The sequence below is a fragment of the Ambystoma mexicanum genome, chromosome 4p, assembly GCF_040938575.1.
Source record: "Ambystoma mexicanum isolate Mex_15411 chromosome 4p, UKY_AmexF1_1, whole genome shotgun sequence".
Classification (NCBI taxonomy): Eukaryota; Metazoa; Chordata; class Amphibia; order Caudata; family Ambystomatidae; genus Ambystoma; species Ambystoma mexicanum.
Genome location: NC_090927.1, coordinates 1,026,137,554 through 1,026,157,701, shown reverse-complemented (window position 1 = coordinate 1,026,157,701; position 20,148 = coordinate 1,026,137,554).

Sequence of the window (20,148 nt, the reverse complement as noted above, 5' to 3'; positions counted from 1 at the left end):
AGGACCTTTGACAAGTCCAAGATAAAAAAAAAAGAAGAAAAAGCACCTGCGATGCGATCCCTCAAATAAAGGTAGTCAGAAGAGTCCTCTTTTGGAAGAGAATGAAGACAGAGGGCAGATGAAGGAATGGGAACCAGAGAGAAAACATGAATCAATCCTAAACATCTCGGATATCTCAACATGCTCAGAGGGATATCTGCAGTCTGTCGACCACTCCATCCTGGTTGCGCGATTTACAGAGGCAGGGTTGTCTGCCCAGGTGTTGTCCTAGTTGGAGTCCTTTCTTACAGGCCGTACTCAATCTCTCTCTCTCTCTCTCTCTTTTCTCCTTCTGCTTTGCACCTCTTGCCCTTTCCCGTTGTATTCCTCAGTGCTCCACCTTGTCCCTTACACTATTAAATGTGTATATTCAGCCCATACCCATGGCATCCAAAGCTACTCATATGCTGACGACATGCAGGTGATTGTTCGCATTGACCTCCATCATCAGAAGGCTGCGTTTCGGCTGCTGGGATATCTGGAGGCGGTAGGACGGTGGATGAGTAATAACTGGCTTAAGCTGAATGGGCACAAGACAGAGGTCATGGTGATGGGTCCCCTTCCGCTGTCTCTCTCTGGACTTTTGGCCCGTCTCTCTTGGCTCACTTCCATCTCTGATTTTAGTGGTGAGGGACCTTGGTGTTAAACTTTGTGCTTCACTCTCCCTTGATGCACAGGTGGCAACTGTTTGCCAGGCCGGGCACTTCAAATTAAAGATTCTACGGAAAGTCCTTCCCTTCATTCCTTCTCTCCTTCATGCTCATGTGGTTGCCTCACCTGTTCTGAGTGGAGCAGACTATTGTAACTCGCTCTACTTAGCTCAGCCACTCTATATTTTACCACGGATTCAGGTGTTACAGAATTCTGCGGCATGAGTGGTGTCCCACGTCCCGTTCTCTTCTCACATTTTGCTGGTTCTTCGCCAGCTTCACTGGCTCCCTGTTGAGAGATGAGTACAGTTTAAATCACTTTGCTTGGTACACATGGCATTTTATGGACTTGTGGTTCAGTATCTACAACAGAAATTCCAGCCGTATGTCCCCAGCCATGTGCTTCATTCTCAGGATAATGCAGTCACCTTGATTCCTATGATCTGGCTCTCTCGTGCTGGTGGCCATGCCTTTTCTCTAGCTGTCACCAAGCTCTGGAACTCACTGCCTCGGGGGCTGTCGGTTATGGAGAATCATCTAGCTTTTCTCTGAGCCGTAATGACCCTCCTCTTTTAGTGAGGTCGGCAGATGGCTTTTAAAACAAATACTTGTTTGCTTTTTAACAGTAGCCATATCTTAAGGTTGCTACAGGAGATCCCATGTTTAATAAATATCACAACTGAAAACTTGTAAGCTTCGCAGAAGACCATCGAATTGATGTGGTAACATATCTTTCCCATCTGCTCTTGTCAAAAAGATCTTATTGGAACAGGCGCCAGTGATTGCCATGCTGGGATATGACCAATGTTCCCTCTAATTATTTTTCTCCAAGTGCAGAAGCGGTTGGCTTTCGTGCACGCATTGTTTTGCATGTGTGCAACTGACTAACAAGGTAAACCATTTTGTGAACATGCGTAGTTAGTGAGCTATCATTTCTGAAGAGAGTTTGGAAGGGCATTTTCCCCCTGCCCAACCTTTGCAATTATTTACAACGCAGTGTAAAAGGTGCATCTTACAGCACATTTTCCACCTATATAGGCTGAAAAAGTTTTATATGTGATTACAAGGAGATCTCATCAACCAGTCCAAGACTTCAAGATCTGATATATTACCTAGCAAAAGTACTCCTATGCACAGAAAAATATGTCTATGCAGAAAAACAAACATTGTAGGCTCAGTATAAACAATAGTTCTAGTTGTGGCTATTAATTTGTTGAAACTGCTCAGAGGCAATACAGAACATGTGTTTTGCCATTATGAAAAAAACACTTATGTGTATTACAAAAAACAAGCATCGCTTATCACAACTGATGAGACTGGCAAACAAAAGTAGACATGATACATTATTTGCCAGATGAAACAATGACAGCTAGGAGGAATGTGCCAGAAAACATGCCAATAAGAGTGGGTGTGCCTCTTTAATGAAGTCATTCACGGGCAGGAGAACATGCCTCTCATAATGTGTCAGGATGATAATTGCATCAGAATAACTACACCAGAGTATGATCATGAGAGGTCCTGTGCCACTGCTTAACATCAATTAACAATGTCCTGTGAACAGAGCAGTGACAACATGTGCTCAAAACCAATCATACAGGCAAGAGGCATACATGCTGCTCAATTTTACTCCCTAAAAACAGAACATAATATGGAGTAAAAATAAGCTCAACAAAAAATAGGAAATAATGAACAAATCAGAGCCTATCCCCTGCTTATACCCTTGAAGTTCTACTGGTAGTGTTGAATCAGTGACCAGCACAGCTGTGGCATGGGAAGGGGCTCTATTAATATTACTGCCCAATCTCAAGAGGAATTTTAAGAACTTATCCCTTTTGGCAAAGCTAATAACAATTTTCACTCCGTAAATTTCATTTGATTTGAGGTAAAATTGGATCAAATCCCTGCTTGTAACCCTTACATATGAATTGAATTGACTGGGCACATAATACATCCTATAGTTGTTTCCCCACACCTTACTTGCACCAGACTAGAGAAAATTCAGTTAGAACCTCACTGAGGTTTCTTATGGAGCCCCTTTGAAGTAAATCATATATATTGGCTTTTTAAGTTAATAGTAAAAATGCTCAGAGGGAGGAAACAGATGAAGTGCCTTCTCCTGTAACTAGGGGCTTCTCTTTTACAGTTACAAGGGGATGCTAGAAGCGCTAAACACAAGGCACAGCTGATTATTTAAAAGCACACAGCAGCTGAGCATATCAAGAAACAGGAGGTGCAGCTTCCTGGACTGTTACTAGAGTTTACTATTCATGAATTCAAATAAACAACACATTTCTTTAACTGTACTGAACTGCTCAAACATTTGACTTGGTTTTTGAAAGTTGCTGATTTGTTCTTTACCCCAAGTGTTCTCCTGTGCACCTACCCTCTCACCTTTGAATCCTGTGCCTCCAATACTAGTTGAGAGCTCTGTAAAAAGTCAGGGATTGTAGCAGTAAAACACCCGCTGGAATATTTACATACCTACAAAAAATCCTTAGAGGGCAAATTCGTATTTGAATTTTATAATGCGTTAACTTGCAAGAGTACCACTTTAATGAGCCTGTATGACATGTGCACAAAGAATAGGAACTATGTTATGAGATCTCACATCCAAGTAGCCTGCTTAATTACAGTCAGTATCCAATATTTGTGCTGACAGTTGGGGTTGCATAGTGTTGGTAACCCTTTTGCTAGTGTGGGTAACCCTTTTGCCAAGGCACCATTGGCTGTAGAAATTCTGGTGCTTGAAAGTTAGTCATATTACAACCAACATAAAAATACTGTGGCTTCTGCCTTTTTAGTTCTTGAGAATGTGGGAATTGTCTGTGTGCACTGAATAAACTCTTCTGAGCGGCCCCGAGAGGGTAGCTGGGAAAACGCACATGCACACAGCTTAGAGGAAGCATTGGATATGACATCTATAATATCCGAGACTTATGTCCACCGACAAAGGATTTACCGAGGAAAACACTCCTAGATCCAAAATTGGACACACAAGTTGGTCAGTTAAATATCTGCCCTCCAATGAGACAACTGGTCAGCGTATAGTATTTATGCAAGACTTAAATAAATGGGAAGGACAAAGGGAAAGCCAATATTGGGCCTGGATGGCACAAGTGGTTATGACCAGGTAAAACAAAACCAACCATTTGGTAAAAGAATAACTGCTCTGCCCTACATATGTTAACCTGGAACTCCTGTGACCACAGCCAGTTATTTAATGGGTTGTTGCAGGTACTTAGTCTTACCAAATTTGATGTTATTTGTATCCAAGAAATGTGGCTGAGGGAATGTCTCGGGATGAAAGGTTTTGACGTGTATCATAAGCATGCTCTGAAGGGCACAAGGGGCCGTCCTTATGGTAAAAACCTTGATATGAGGTTCAACCAATCAGTTTTGCCTTGTAATGGCATCTTAGCCCTCAGACTTACATGGCAGATTAGGGGGAAAAGAATGGAAATGGCTGGGTATTGGTGAATGTGCTCTGGAACCACAAAAAGGGTCAGATGGAACCTTTAAAAAAATATGTAAGTGATATTCTTGCTGAGTGGCTTGAAGTACATGCCCCAGTATTAATCACTGGTGATCTAAACTACAATTGTATGACAGAACCATATGGAGAGCGGGTGAATGATTAAGTGTCCAAGGATGCAATAGAAAGAGGCAGGGGATGGAACACTTCGATGCAAATTTGGAAACTGGCTAGATTTAATGGGAACATCCTGCTGGATGTTCCTGCTAGACACACATGGTGAAATGGAAAGCACTCTTCCATCATAGATGATGTAGTCACCTTGCTGTGTTTCTTTGATAGATATGCATCCTTTGAGGTGTTAGATTTTCTAGCCAGTGACCACTCTCAAATAACATATTCTTTTCATTTGAAAGTAGACTGCAATGAATTTGCTACCCTATTCAGTAATGTACTTTCAAAGCCACAGTCTATCAGAATAAATTCGAATGAGAAAGCAATAATACACTTCAAACAAAGGATGCACAACATAGTAATCCAGTCAAATATGAAAGACTTAGATGTACTATTCCACCCACATGAATTCAGAGTTCTGGTTAGAAAAGAGGTGGATAAAAATGCAGCAGGAAATATACTTCATAGGTCTAGTAACACACAAACTAGGAATCATGCCTATGACACAGGTTGTAGGATAAAGGAAATGTCTGAGAAGAGAAATAATGCAGTGTAGGAGCTGATAAAAATGAAGGCAAAGTATTGAAACGTACCAAAACCGGATCAAAAGCCATAGAGCAATATTAATTCAACAATTCATTCAATGCGAAACATTTTAATCAAAAAAAAAAACTTTTGGGAGTTGATAACGTCGGGAAATCAGATAAACAGCTCTCAGGCTAAACATATCCTGGAAATTTCTTGCCACTCACACTATGCACAAGTAAATACCATGCCGCTTCCTACAAGCAATCGACACACAAAAGATCCATCTAGACCTAGGCTGTTGGATAGCTATGCAGTGGAGGTGGCGTGGTTAATCAAGAAATCAAATAAATCTCACACTCCAGGACATGAAGGCCTTGCAAATATAACATTAATGGGTGCCGCTGATATGTGGCCAGCAATACTATATTCCTTGTTTAAGCGCATTATGGCCCTAAAACATTCCCTATTTCTTGGAGTACAGCTACAGTAGTCCACATCTATAAAAAGGGTGATCGGAACGACTCAAACAATTAACGTCCAATAGCCCTACTCAATGTTCCTAGCAAATTGTCTGTGTCCATAGTGTTAAAAAGGCTGAATGCCTGGGCAGATTCTACTAGCCGTATTGATACTTATCAGGCAGGCTTCCGTAAGAATCTAGGCACCTCCCAAAATTAATTTATTATTTATTTAATTCAACAGCAAGCACTTTTAAATAAGAACAAAAATATTTTGCACTGATAGATCTGATGATGGCCTTCGACAGAGTCAATAGGGAAACGTTGTTGGAGAAAATACGACAGTGGGGTTGCCCATATTCCATTCTAGATATATTGGTTTTGCTGCATGAAAATTTGCAAGTGTGCATCAGTTTGGACGAGGAGGGTTCTCCAAGTACACCTATACTGACGCATAGGGGCATGAGGCAGGGATGTGTGCTGGCACTCTCTCTGATTAACCTGTACATGGCTGATGTATTCATTCCTCTAAAGGATGTGAGGTAATACCCTTCATGACTGGGAGAAGAAAAGTCCTTTATCTGGCTTATAGGGATGATTACAAATTGCTAGACCAGACACCACTTGGACTACAACAATCCTTGACCATTTTGAAACATTTTGTAGAGATGTGGATCTCGGAATCAATGCATGGAAAACAAACATTCTAATTACTTCTGGCAAAGGGAAAACAATTACAACCAAATATACATGGTTTCTTGGAAAAGAGCCCATAGAAAAGGTTAAGACCTGGAAATAGTTAGTCTTCCAGTTACAATGCAAAGTTACTGTCAAGTCAAAACTCAACGAAATTGTCCTTAGCTGTGTAAGTGCTAGAAAGTGCAGGTTTTGTAGCATGAACAGGGAAATAGAAACCTTGAGACTTCTATTCATTGAATGTACAAATTTAGCATCTATTCGTAGGAAACCATTTTTGAAATATATTCATAGTGATAATTCAATGACAACAGAGCAGTTTTGGGTTTAGAATACTTAATGGGACTAATGCCGCTTGTCTTTCATAACTATTCAATTTATCCAGGAACTGTTAGAGGGACAGCAAAATGCAGTAGGTTGGAATCTGTAAGAGGTTAAGGGTTGAAGAGATCAACATAGTCCTGTGATAAGGTCTACACACTGAAATGTATATAAATGTATCTTAAATGAATGTATAAGCTAAGGTTTTTATGATTAGGAACAAAATGTGACTAAGAGTTTGTCCCTGTTTTTGCTCTATGTTTCTCTTTTTGTATGTTCTTTTATTCCAAGTCTTTAGATAATGGTGTGTGCTTGTTTCTCTCTTTTTAAAATATGGTAAACTGATTGGAAGTGTTTAATTACTTAAAAAACCTAGACAAAAATACATTGATACATATTTATTTTCCTGAAAAGAGTGAAGTGTTAGTGATTCTGGGGTTTCTGTCACTATGCTATATGTGTTGTGCTTTATTCTGGATATACATGTTCCAAGTGCATAGTATAGCATTACAGTTTATGACATGCACTTCAGAAATGCTTTATGCCTTTTGCTGATGTGATTATCCCTAAAATCAGCTTACTTGTGAATTGTGTGGTGGGATGGTGCTGTTTGCTTATGGTATGGGAAAAATGCCAATGTAGGTACACACTCTGGTTGTCTTTGTTCATGCTGATGGGATGTGTCGGTGTGTGTGATATGCATGTTCGTTCAGGTGATAGTGGGTCTTCCTTTTAGGTCAGCTTACCTATAGTTTAGTTGGCATAATTTCCCTATAGTTTTGTAGATGGCATAATTGAGGTAGAGATGTAATAGTCTGGTGTTACTGGGTGCCTTATAGAAGCTGTAGTACCCAGTTTCTGTGATGTCAGAGTGTAACCTTTGTGTGGATGTGGTGAGTGTGTTTCCCTAGAGTGACAGTTGGAGAAGGAGTGCTGGGCTGGCAGGTGTGAATAAACAATGGTCTGTTGTCTATCATTTAAATGGTATCTGTCTTCACCTGCCTTAAAGTTACCTTGTGTGTCAGGAACAGCAGGAACAATAATATCTTCCTGTACACAGAAGAGTGGATATTGTGTCCTCAATACTCACAAACTAGCTTCGCAACAAATTCCTTCAATTTCCCATCACACCTCCAGCCTACCATGTAGCCTAGAAATATACATATATTGTCTGCTCAACTGTGGGTCTCCCATATATTACATTGGCAGACCAAGACACATTCCCACTATATGTACTGCTTCCAGGGTTTTTACATGCCATAAACATTCTGGGCAGGTTCACATCCAGATATTATATTATATTATATTATATTATATTATATTATATTATATCAATCAAAGTACCCAAGTCAGTCCAAAGCACTGTGGTTTATATGGCTGGTAGCACTAAAGTATCATATCACACATCATATGTTGGCCATCACCTGCCACCTATCTGTCTATAAAACATGGCCTTCCCATAATTCCCAACTGCTGCTGCTGTATTCGCAGCCCGCTAACACTGCATTGCTCACATAGAACGTTCAGCATGTGCAATGTAGAATTCCAGCAGGTTGACAGTGGCATTTCTTTCCGGTGTTTTCAAACCTGAAACCCTCCGAAACTATTTCAGGTTCAGAATTACTAGATGATATACATAAAGAACAAGTGTGTCAGAGTAAGACATGGTGAGATGTTCAGATTAAATGCATCACAACCTCATTAAGGACATTTGTAAAGCAAGGGGCATGCACTGTGCTCCTGCCACTTTAGGGAACAATGGCTTTTGAGCTGCTGTCTGCTGCCAAACATATGTTGGTAACAGTTCGAGGTTAGCCACTCTTCCACTATCTTCTCTACCTTGCAACATAGGTAATCTTTCCTGTGAAAACCTTTGCTGCACTAAGAGAGAGGATGATCTTGTGCACTCTTCCATGTAGCCATAGCCCTGACAGCTGGTTCACACTGTCATGGTGAACCAAACCTTTCTGCCCTTTTGCTAATTTGCCAAGTGGTATCGGTACTTGCTATTAGCTTCTTATCACCTTGGTCTCTGACAACAAATGGCAAAATGTGTAATTCCAACCTGAGTGCCAATTTGGCACGCAGCATTTATAATCTGTCATGCTTCCTATGATATGTAATATCACACTCAAATGACTCATGAACATGACTGTCACTCTTAATTCCCATCCTGCTACTCTGCCTTGCACTAACCATTGAAATTCTGACACTGATGGTCCGAATGCAAAAAGTAAGTCTCTTGTATCCTTCCATTCCACTGCTTTTTGGTCATACCCAAGCTGTAAAATCTGAAAGATAACACATTTTACTTACCTAGTAACTTTGTTTAATCTCTTCTTTTGAAAAATCACCAACAAAAGTAATTTACCTGCAGCAGATACATTCTGGGGAGAAACTTTGTGACTTTTGGGCACAAGGCCCCACTCTTCTAAGGAATTGGACTGCTGAAGCTAGGAAATATCGCTTGTGACTTGGTTCCATGTTTATGGTCGAACTTATAAAGGCAAATGTCCCAACCCAGCAGCCAGTGAAGGGCGCAGGCTAAGGGTACCTTCATTAGGGCACCTTCCCTTGCTGTTTGCCTGTTTGCCCTGTGCCCTAGCTCTACAGGAAGCCACTCTCTCCTTCTACAGCTACCTCCAGGTAAGGGATGCCTTGAGAGAATTGTTACTGCTACTGTATTTTGTCACACCTGCGTAGTGCTCCCCAATGTGTTCCAACTGGGGGGTTTGTTACATTAAATCTCTCCACTTTTATATTTTTGCCACGCCTGCTTTTTGTGGGACTAGGTTTCACAGTTTAGATTGCTGCTTTAAATCTCGCTGTTGCTTGTATTTTGCCACACTTGTAATTTGCCAAACTGGTTTCCAAGTTTAGAATACTGCAGTTTTACTCACCACTGGTTCTTTTCTGCCACACTTGCACTTTGCCTGAGTAAGGCTTCTATTTTAGATTGCTACACTAAATCACACCACTGTTTGTATTTTGCTACATTCGCCCTGTATCTGATTAGGGCTCCTAATTTAGATTGCTGATGTAAATCTCGCTATTATTTATATGTTATCACACTTGCATTTGCAGGACTAGGTTTCCCAGTTTAGATTAATGCTGTAAAGCTTGCCATTGACTGTTTTCTACCGCACATGAATTTTGCCTGACTAGGTCTCCTAATCTATATTGCTACGTTAAAGCTTGCCACTGTTTGTTTTTGGCCACACTGGCATTTTACCTGACTAGGGTTCCCAGTTTAGATTTCTGTTTTAACTCTTGCCAATGTTTTTATTGTTGCCGTGCTTGTATTTTGCCTGACTGGGGCTCCTAATTTAGATTGCTGTTGTGATGCTTGACACTGCTTCTATTTTGCCTCACTTGAATTTGTCGAACTGGGCGCCTAATTTAGATCGCTACTTTGAAGCTTGCCACTGTAGTTGCCACACCTGCATTTTGCCTGACTAGGTTTATTAGTTTGGACGGCTGCTTTGAAGCTCACCATTGACTGCATTTTGACACACTTGCATTTTGCCTGACCTGGGCTCCTAATTTAGATTGCTACTTAAATCTCCCCACTGTTTCTATTTTCCCTCACTTGCGTTTGTTTCATGGAAGTTTCCAAAAATAGGTTTACCAATGTGATTCTCCCCACTGCTGTATTTGCTGACAATTGTGCGCTGCATCCCACGGAGTGCAGTTGAGTCCCACACGGGTTCCTTCCAGCTGTTCACATAGCCACCCATTTGACATGCTCACTATTTGACTATACTGTACACTAAACATACATGATCCCCAGCCCAAGCGCCACCAACCATAGAAGACAGCTGAATCCCATGCAAAATGAGATACAGCTGTTCACATAGCTCGACTCTCTTGACAATTTGACACAGCACCCATCCCAGACTTGACAACACGGGTTGCTGTTAGGGACCTATGCATTCTCTACCTACTTTCGGTCAGGCTATAAATGCTCACATGCATTTTACCACTCCTCTCACTACTTCTCGACTCAGACTACGTTCTTCCGAAGGGTGTTCATCCACACAGCACTTCAAGGACATACTATTGGCAGTAGGAGTATTATTTATTTATTTATTTATTTGGATTTGTATAGCGCACTGCAGCCCTCAGACATCGAGGCGCTGTGTAGAGCTTAAGAAGGCTTGATTAAGGGTTACAAAGAAGCCGCCCAATGAGAATGACTTGTTACAATGCAGGATAAGTGTTTGCATAGTTGCAGAGGAACATGTACAAAGGATACAGAAGGCAGGGATACAGAATGCAACATTGTAATCAGACATTTAGAAATGCCAAATAACATAGCACAACATAACATATACATTTGGATTGGAACTCTAACTTAATACAAGTCTGATAGGTAAGTCGAACTCAGAACCACCCTAAAAGTTGGATTATTCAAAGATTTGTCAGAATGTGTTTACACAGGACTGTGCAGTTACAGTGCTTGGGGTGGTTTGGGGGTAAAGTCGCCTGGCCGCCCCCCTAGTTCTGTTCTGTGCACTCCCATCAGTTAAATCCTGTTTGCAATGAATGGACAAATGCATGATGGAACCGCCCATGTATTCAGCATGGCTATAAAGTTTCTATTACAGGGAGGGCTGGTGCCACACTGACGGGCTGCCTAGTGCACATCTCGTGTCTGTCTTACCTGAGCCTGTGTTGGGCCCTAAAGATAGGACAGTACTGTACGAGAGACACAAATGCGCTGAAGCGAGCAAACTTGACAGGTGATGCACTCACAAAAGAACCACACAGTAGTGCCTTCACATGCTTATCAAGGTGCATGGGCGAGAGGAGGTACAGAAGAGTGTGCTCAGAGGGATCACCACTGGCCACATATTTGGGCCATCACCCATGAGACGTCACATGAGCCAATACTACCACGGTGCCCCATTGTGAGTAAAATAGCTCAGCTGGCTGATCACACTCTGATGCAATCTTTGTGTGAACTGCAGGTCTCAGTTTCGCATACCGGCCAGGCCAACTCAGCCTTTTATCCTTCACACGTCGATTAATAAGTACCAATGTTGATTAGGTGCTAATATTGGTATGTACATTGTTCTACGTAGAGTGATTTTGCAAAAGCGCTATATAAACAACAAATCATTATCACTGGGCCATAGAGCAAGTTAGGGAGGCTTTCCCATGGGCAGATGGGTGCCATCCTGAATCAGCATATAAAGGACTTTGTGCAGAGGTGAAAGGCTACATGTAAGAGGAGAACAAGCGGACAGGGGTGCAGAAGAAAAGGGGGTTTAGGAAGAGAAATAGTGCAGGGGAAGACGGGTGCCTGATCCAGGGCAGTGGAGGGTGTATGCAGAGAAGGGAGTGGAGATGGTGAAAGAAACGTGCTTAGGAAAGGTGGGCACAGAGGTGACATAAAGAGGAGGAGGGGAATCAGAGGATCAAGGCAAGTGAGAAGCAGAGAGAAAGGTATCCAGGGCATGGAGGTCATTAGAGGGCACTGTAGAATTTTTCATTAAGAGATGCACCACGTTCGAATTATCACAGCAGCCGATTGACTTCAAATATGGCAGTATTTAAACTGGATGTTAGTAACCGGCGTCCCCATATGCACGTGGCGGCTTTGGCGACCACCAATTTTGCATAGGGGGTAATGCCGAGCAGCTACTTGGTCTATTACTCCTTTTGGGTTAGTGAGAAGTAGGCTTTTAGTTAAGATTTGGACCCACCCTCAGGTTCCCTTGGTCGGTTAGTGACCATTTAAATGGAGCAGGTCTTAGCGCTCTTGGGGACTAGCAGTTCACAGCGGTTCCCGTACTTAGCCGATACCCAGTGGTTTGATAGTGGGATTTGCATTTGCTATGGTATTGACCTTGCTTACTGGGTGAGTACATACGCAGAATACCATGTATTTTCTGAATTTTTCTGGTTCTAATTGTGTGTCTAAGCCTCCAATGAATAGTTGTAATTAACATGAGTTTTTTTCTTTTAAAGAACAGGGTCTCACCTGCTATGTATTGTCTGCATTTTTTTGGTTCTAGTTGTGTGTCTAAGCCTCCAACGATTAGTTTTAGTTAACACGAGTGTTTTCTTTTAATGAACTGGGTCAGGGTCTCACCCACACTTGAATGTAATACATGATGTTTGAAGGTCAGTGTTTTTCTATTTTTGAGTTACATCACAGTTTCATTGAGATTGAAAGCCATCTTTATTGATACACATTTGTTTATAATGTTCTAGGTATGCGCACATGGTAGTTGATGCGCCAAACTGATCAGATAGCTTTTCCGGCCCTGAAGATAGATTTTCTATAATCCGAAACGTGTTGGCTATTTACTAACTTCTGAGGAGGTGTTTTGGACTATTGTTAAACACCATCTGTTGTGTATCCGTTAGGGGGTACCATGAGCTAACTAAGTGTTGTTGTGAATTTCGTGGATACTGTACATTGTGATAATCTGTACTTGTTTGAGATTCAGTTGACTTGTATTTGTGAATTTATGTTGTTGCAGTGATTATTATTGTTTGTATACTAAGACATTGGGCCTCATTACGAGTATGGAAGTAGCCATGCCGCTTCTAGCGGCATGGCTACCCCCATACCGGGTATCGGGTACTGGGTCCGGGTTCCAGGAATAGGGAATTACCAGGCCATTCTGACCTTGGAGGGCCCGGTTATTCCCTTTCCCGGGACCCGGACCCGGTACATCCCCATTCCCATTTGAGCCCTCATAGGGCTCGATGGGAATGGAGAGGATGCTAACAACGGGCCTGTTAATGACGGGCTCGTTGTTAGCATCCTCGTCTGCTAGCGGGTCCCGCTAAGGACGCCTGGTCTGACCAGGCGTTCCAGAGCGGGACCCGTTGCAGACCATGTAATAGGGTGGCCCGGAATTAACGGTGCCGGTCCCTTACCAGCACTGTTCATTCCGCGGCCGCCTAGGTCGTAATGACCCCCATTGTATTTACTTGTGGTTGCATGATAATGAAGAGATCAAATTTGACTTGACACTTTCATGTTATGCTTCAGTGTATGAAAATGAATCACATTTAAACTATTTACTTATGAGACTTGCATATTGAATTTATTTTGTAGTCTATCCCAAGGATTCAGTACATCTTACTGTGCCCTTGCTGATAGACCATCTTACCTGACCTGGGACTATCTCTGTCCTTAGGAGTGCGTATGGGGGTCACCATACGGTAAAGAATGTTTCTTGTTTGGTTCAGTAATTAGAGGGTCTCCCATCGAAGTGAAAATCAAAGAGATTTCCCCAAAGTAAATTGCCACAATGTAATTGATTTCATTGAAATTACATCGAACCAATTAGAGAGGCTTAGGGTCATAGAGTTGTAACGAGAGAGTAGTTTAAGGAAGCGAGAAAGAAAGCTTACAGGTAGATAATGTTCCTGATACAGCAAGGAGGATACAAGAGAACATCAAATGATTTCCTTTCTGATTTTACCACTACGACTGTTGTGATTATTTACCTTTACTAATTCTACAAGTTTGGGTATATATTTCACTTTGTAAAAATCGGTTTTAACTTCAAGACCCAAGACTAGATCTTCGCTGAACAAAGTCCTTTTAAAAGCATTTGCTTTTTCCAGACCACTTATACTTCAATGTGGAGGAGACCCTCAAACCTCATATGATCTGCTCCCATCTCCCCCTACTCCATGCATGGGGATGCATCCACATCTCCAGAATTTACCAGACCCCTTGCTCCATACCCTCTGATAATGCAGCAATGGGACCCCTCACCTGGCGGTCTCACGCATCTGTCCGCCACGGGAAAAAAATATAATCTTGACCACAGACTACCCAGCACTCTACAACTGCCCACTGCGCCCCAGCGGTTATTACGTTCAGTATTTAGTCTCCGATACTTACTAGGCAGAAGGTGATGGGTTGAACGGAATTCGGTAAACAAGCTTGTAGTTTCTTCAACATTACTGCGGGATGGGTCCTCACTTGAAGGCCGTCCCTCTCATAATAATTATCTGCAAAGCCATGTTTTCATTATGGTATTTTTCTTAAGTTATGCCAATGTTTCCTTTGTCTTTAAAAAAGAGGGGGGTGTTGTTCTGGAAATTTCCACATTTTGCTAAGTTCGTTAGGTTTTATGTCCTAAAAGCAGAACTATCCATCTCCACAACCAGATACCCTTTCAGGCAAGACAGGAGGAAGAACTTTCTTGAGAGGGTATGGGTGAAAGGAGAGAGAGACAAAAAGCGTGAAATGTTGAGTTTCATGGGTAGACGGAGTCCCGCAGCTGAGGGCAGGCTGTACAGGGAAAGAACAACACAAAGTCTAAGGTGCAGACAGTGGGAGAGGAGGGGAGGCGAACAAGGTGGGCACTAAGAGAGCAAAGAAGATCATAGAAACAGGCATGACGGGAGCAAAGTAGTGAAATGTGTCGCCATTACCCTGTGCCGTGCCCTTGGCACCCCCACCCCGACCAAAATCTCTCTATGCCATCGTGCCCGCTGTTTGCTGCCTGCATTTTGTCCTCTGCTCCACCCGCTTTTCTGCATGCCACTGTGCCATGTGTGGAATTGCTGTTTACTTCAAATATGCATCAGGCAATATTTCGAAGGCACCTATATACATTAAAAAAAAAAAACTCTGACGGATCATTTCCCATTTAGAGTGGCGGCAGTTTAATCTATACAGAGTGCTCAGGGTACGGAATGTTTCCTGGGCTGACCTCTACTCTCCTAATTGGGATAACACAGATCTTAAAGCAAGCTCGACTGTCACTATAAACTATAAACTGCCTCTCTTTGCTCTTTCTGCTGCAGCTTTCATCTGAGGCAGGAACAGTATTTATGTATTCAGCCCTGACAATTGGGAAGATTGGTCCTTTCAATGGAAAAGTTGCAATCGAAAGTAAACCAGATAAACTATTGCAATGAAACTTTTCTGAGGCTAAAAGTGAATATTTTTTAGTTTGACTCCAAAACCAAAATTATTGCTCCATGAAGCATGTTTAGTTTTGTTACTGAGTTGCATTGATGGCTGGACACATCATGCAATAAAGCAGCAGTGCTCCTGCACAAAGGGAAATGCAAAAGAAGCAGAATGAGCTAGGTACAAATTAGCCCTGATGCACATCAAGCATTTCTGAAGTTACAAACACCAATGTACAAAATACACATAATATACAAGATGCGAGATATACTAGGATTGCATGGAAATATTTGCAAACCATTCAAAAAATGTAATCTAGTGCACCTGTGTCAGCAAATTCTTTGCATGGGCAATTTGCTAATTAATCTAATTAATGGCCACTAAGACAAAAGAAGGCTGGAATTAATGGCATTTTTTTTACATATGACAAACAAAAAACAAATGACTTAACCTTTTGTCAAGCCATTACACATATTTTCTGTCTTAGCATATCTTCCTCGGTTTTGTTATGTCCCATTGTGGAAACACACTGTACGCATCAGGTATGAGCTAAATTGGCTTCTGGAATGCTAAGATTATTCAAGAAAATCACATATCTTGATCATGGTCTTGTTATCTTTTCTGCATTGTGCCTGCTAGAAACAGGGGCAGTTTGGGATTGTAGCAAATCATTTGCTCCGCTTTTATGACTCAAAATATCTTACGTGGTCTTGCCTGCCTTCACGTAACTTGTCCTCACTTGCATCACATCACTGTCTCTCTTTCTGGTCCCATTCCTTAGTATTGAGTGGAGTCCTTCTGCTGACAATGTCAATTAACTTTCCATAGGCTCCTGCCCTTAAGGAGACTTAAGGAGACATGTCAACCACAACCTGTCTCATCCCTTCACTGTAGAGATGGCAAATTGTCTGAGCGCTACGTGCCAGCTTGAGTATGGGCTCCTTCTGCATGCACTGTCTCGCCGGAGTTGTCGTGTGGCACGGAGCAGGTAAGATGCCCTGTAAAAGTGAGTTTAGTGAGACAAATTATGACTATGTATCCTTACAGAAATCATGGTCCACTCTGCATTACTCTGGAATAATTTGCAGCATGGAGCGACACACGTAGCCCCATGTACCCCTTTAATTATCTGACCAGTATACAGGTGATGTCATTCTTGCCACTTTAAGGATTATTTGCTGAACTATGGCTGTTCTGCTTGCTTTGAGAGATCACAGGGACATAATGCATCATGACTGGGTCCTTCCCCGTAATCATGGAAAAACCTTGAAAGTATAAACACAAGCTGGGGAAAAAATTCACTGCCCTGCCTGTTCTCCTAAAACTGGAGTCCTGGCTGCCCGATTCTTTATATGTTCCCTTCTATAACTGCAAACAATGACTAAGAATTCAATGAAAACAACCCTATACAATGAAGGTGATGTGTGAAAACCTGCACCTAAACTTTGGAAAACCTCGGAGCAACATATAGAAGATTCAGCAGCAAATGCTACTTAATATTAAAAGAAAACATAAATAGGGTCCCCAGTAATTAGGTACTAGGCCACATTCTCATTCTGCTAAATTACCTGGACCCTGCCCAGCCTTCTACAAATTCTACAATGATAGATCCCATTGTTTTCTGGCCTCAACATAATCAAGGATATACTCGATGTCCTGGCCAGGAAGTATGCCGAGCTTGACAAGGTAAGGGTCCCCCGCTTCATTTTGTGATTCTGCTTCCCGTAGTAAAAGCTCTTTCCTTAATTTCTTGGGAGTTACAAGCAACTGATGACAGGAAGCTATCCCTTTCTGTAAGACAGACTGACATGTCTAGGATCTACAGGCAAGACCACTGCCTCCTCCAGCCATATGTCAGAAATCAAGATCACAATTCCGATGCAAGGGGCGAGTTCTGTAAGAAATGTTTGTTTGCTAAAATGTAGGGAAATAAGTTCATATGCACTTCTCTATTGCTGCACTCCTTCTATTGAGATCCTTCGCTAGTCAAAAGCCAGGCTTTATATTGAATTGGGAACACTAGATCTTCACACCAACTATACTGGGTACACAAGACTTTCACTCTTTATATCATAAAATGAACAGGCCGCACAATAAACAATAATAGACCAAACCCAGCTTTACACACTTAAGCCACCTTTATACACATTCAGCAGAACCGAATAAAAACGTGCAGCAGAGCAACATCAGTGTTGAACACATGCAAAAGAAAAATGAACAACACTTAATTGGGACAACAGGATATTCTGTGTAACCATACGATAAAAACAATCCCCACTGCACACCTATTACTTTGGTCATGTAAATAATCTGATATCTAATTTCATGTGCCCCCTGTCATCGGCTGAGGACAAAATAAATGAATTTGTTCACTGATGCACGCTATCGGATAAAGGCAATCATGGTATGAAATTTCACACTGACTGTTTCCTTTGGCCTTTTAAGAAGTTATTTAACATTCATGGATAATGTGTGTATCATGGTTACCCCTATGTATGGACCAGGGATATAGTCGGGACACACCTTGACATGCCACTCGGTTATTTTATGGGAACAGAAACACTTTAGAAACTAGTCCCACTTAAAGTCTAGCCCTTATCCCTTTTATTCAGCTGTCAGGTTAGTTTGAGGTCAGTATTAATGGGATTTCTTACACAATATAATGATTCCCACAGTCAATTTAAGATTTAGGGGCTTCTAAATTTGTCAGGTAGCCTGACAAACCAGGAACTCTCTTCTAGATCTAGCACAGTGGACCAATCAAGATTCCCCTGCAAGAAATTCCAAAACAATTCTTTGGCAAGCCCTATTCATACTTACATCACTTAGAAGGAGATGTTATTTGACCCAGCTCCACTGGCTTCGCTGCTGTATGCACCCGTCTTAGCATTAGCTCATGGCAGCCCCCACCATCAAGCGCAGCTTGGAAGCCTGTTGCGAGGCCAACACACTAATCTCAGCTCTGTTCACACCCTTCAGTGCGTCTGCCAAAATTGGCACAATGCCGTAGTTTCCGAGGCCACAGCTGTGGCCTTTCCAAAGTCCGAAAAAGAGCTTCAAGTATTTGGTCAAAATCAGTTTGCTAAATCTGAAATACTGCTCTTTTAAAATCTCAGCAGAGCGAAAAACAGAGGCTCCATCCATTTAAAAAAAAAAAAAACAGCAATAGATTTATGTGGAAAGCATGGGTTACAAATGATCTATCCAGCAACAAGCAAAAGCCACGTGAAACCGCAACTGCCACCAGCCCCACATGAAATCTGTGATAGGCCAAGCCACCCAACATTCAATTCCTTATAAAGTCTCCTTCCAAACCCAGCCCAAGACATACATACAAACTTGCATCTTATCCACCTAATTTCTATTGTCATTTCCTCAGGTTGCATTCTACTTTGGGTGTCATTAAACATGTGACAAACCCTTTGAGAAACATCCAGAGCACTACCTCACCCCCTCTGGCTTTTTGGCAAGCTTCACCCATCTTTTCCTGTGCCCCAAAAAATGAAATGCTAGATGACATCCTCTCTTCCTGCGTTTTCACTGCCTGAACAAATTACATTTATTTTTCAAGGACCACACAACTTGCTACTCTGCATGAATCGCTGCCTTTCTGAATATAATCCTTGCAAGCAAAGCATTTATGCAAGCCGTGTTTATACTGCAATGTTAATGTGTTAATGCTTGAAGCCCCCAAATCAACTCCCCTTTGGTTTCCCTAATGCTAAACATCAATACTAGTATCCTAAATCACACACATAGCACACGCTGCAACCTGCAACGTTAGCATAATTTTAAACTGGTACACACTATCTCTATTGAAATCAGTGGCCTCGCTGAAATTAGTGCACAGTTCAAATGTGTGCACTGCATTATTCCAGCAACTCCCCCCTTCTTCTGTAAATGCCTGATTAAATAAAGGCTTCTGCAGAAGAATGAATCCTAGCTACACCTCACCAACCCATGTGATCATTGGATAACAGTTTGAGTATATGTTTCAAAATACTTTTTTTAAAACAATTGCTTGTAACTTAGCAATACATTAGCAACAATTGTCCATAAATTGAGTCCATCTTTCACCAATTTTCATGTCATTAACCATGTGAGTATGTGACTTGCTTGTAATTTGCTTAATATTGACTTTTCACTGAGTTTTTTTTTACTTTAACAAAAATGATGATAATTGTTCATATATTGCAGGAAATTAATAGCAATTGTCCGTATAGGCAATATATCTCCATGCCTAGGAAAGAATTGAAACACATGTCTATAGGTTAATGATAGAACAGAAAACAGAGATTATAGAACTGACTGTCCCATGGAAGAAGAAAGAGAAGATAGAAAGAGAAAATAAACACTTCTTCTAGAATGCAACTGAGTCTTTTGGGACCCGGTGCTGACATATCCATCACAAGGCCTAATGCTGGCCCAGGCAGTTTTGTGGATTTAAATTATTTGCCATAGAGGCCTTTGTCCATGTCACACATTTCATCTCGTCATTTGGAGATCACTCCTTTGCCCATGAGTATTCTTCTGTCTTCTCCTCCCTTTATAGTTCCGGGGATTCATTTCTCCATCCCGCAGCCTCTTCTTCTGACACCTAGCTCGAGGGAGTGGTGATGAAGGAAACGAGTTAGTGATCTAGACCAGAAGAGAGGGACAAACAGGTTAATTATTATGCTATCTTTTTTATCTATCTTTTTTCAGAATTTACTCCTTTCATATTTTTTCATGTCCTGGAAATAAATGTATATATTATATATATATTTGCATTGTATCTATAGATTTCATATTCACACCTTGAGGCACTTCAAACCCTACATATCTAGGTACCTGCCCTAATGAACTCCTTTCGGTTCTTGTGGGGGATACTTACCTCACTGCCACTCACTGATTTACTCACCCTGATTTCATTGTGAC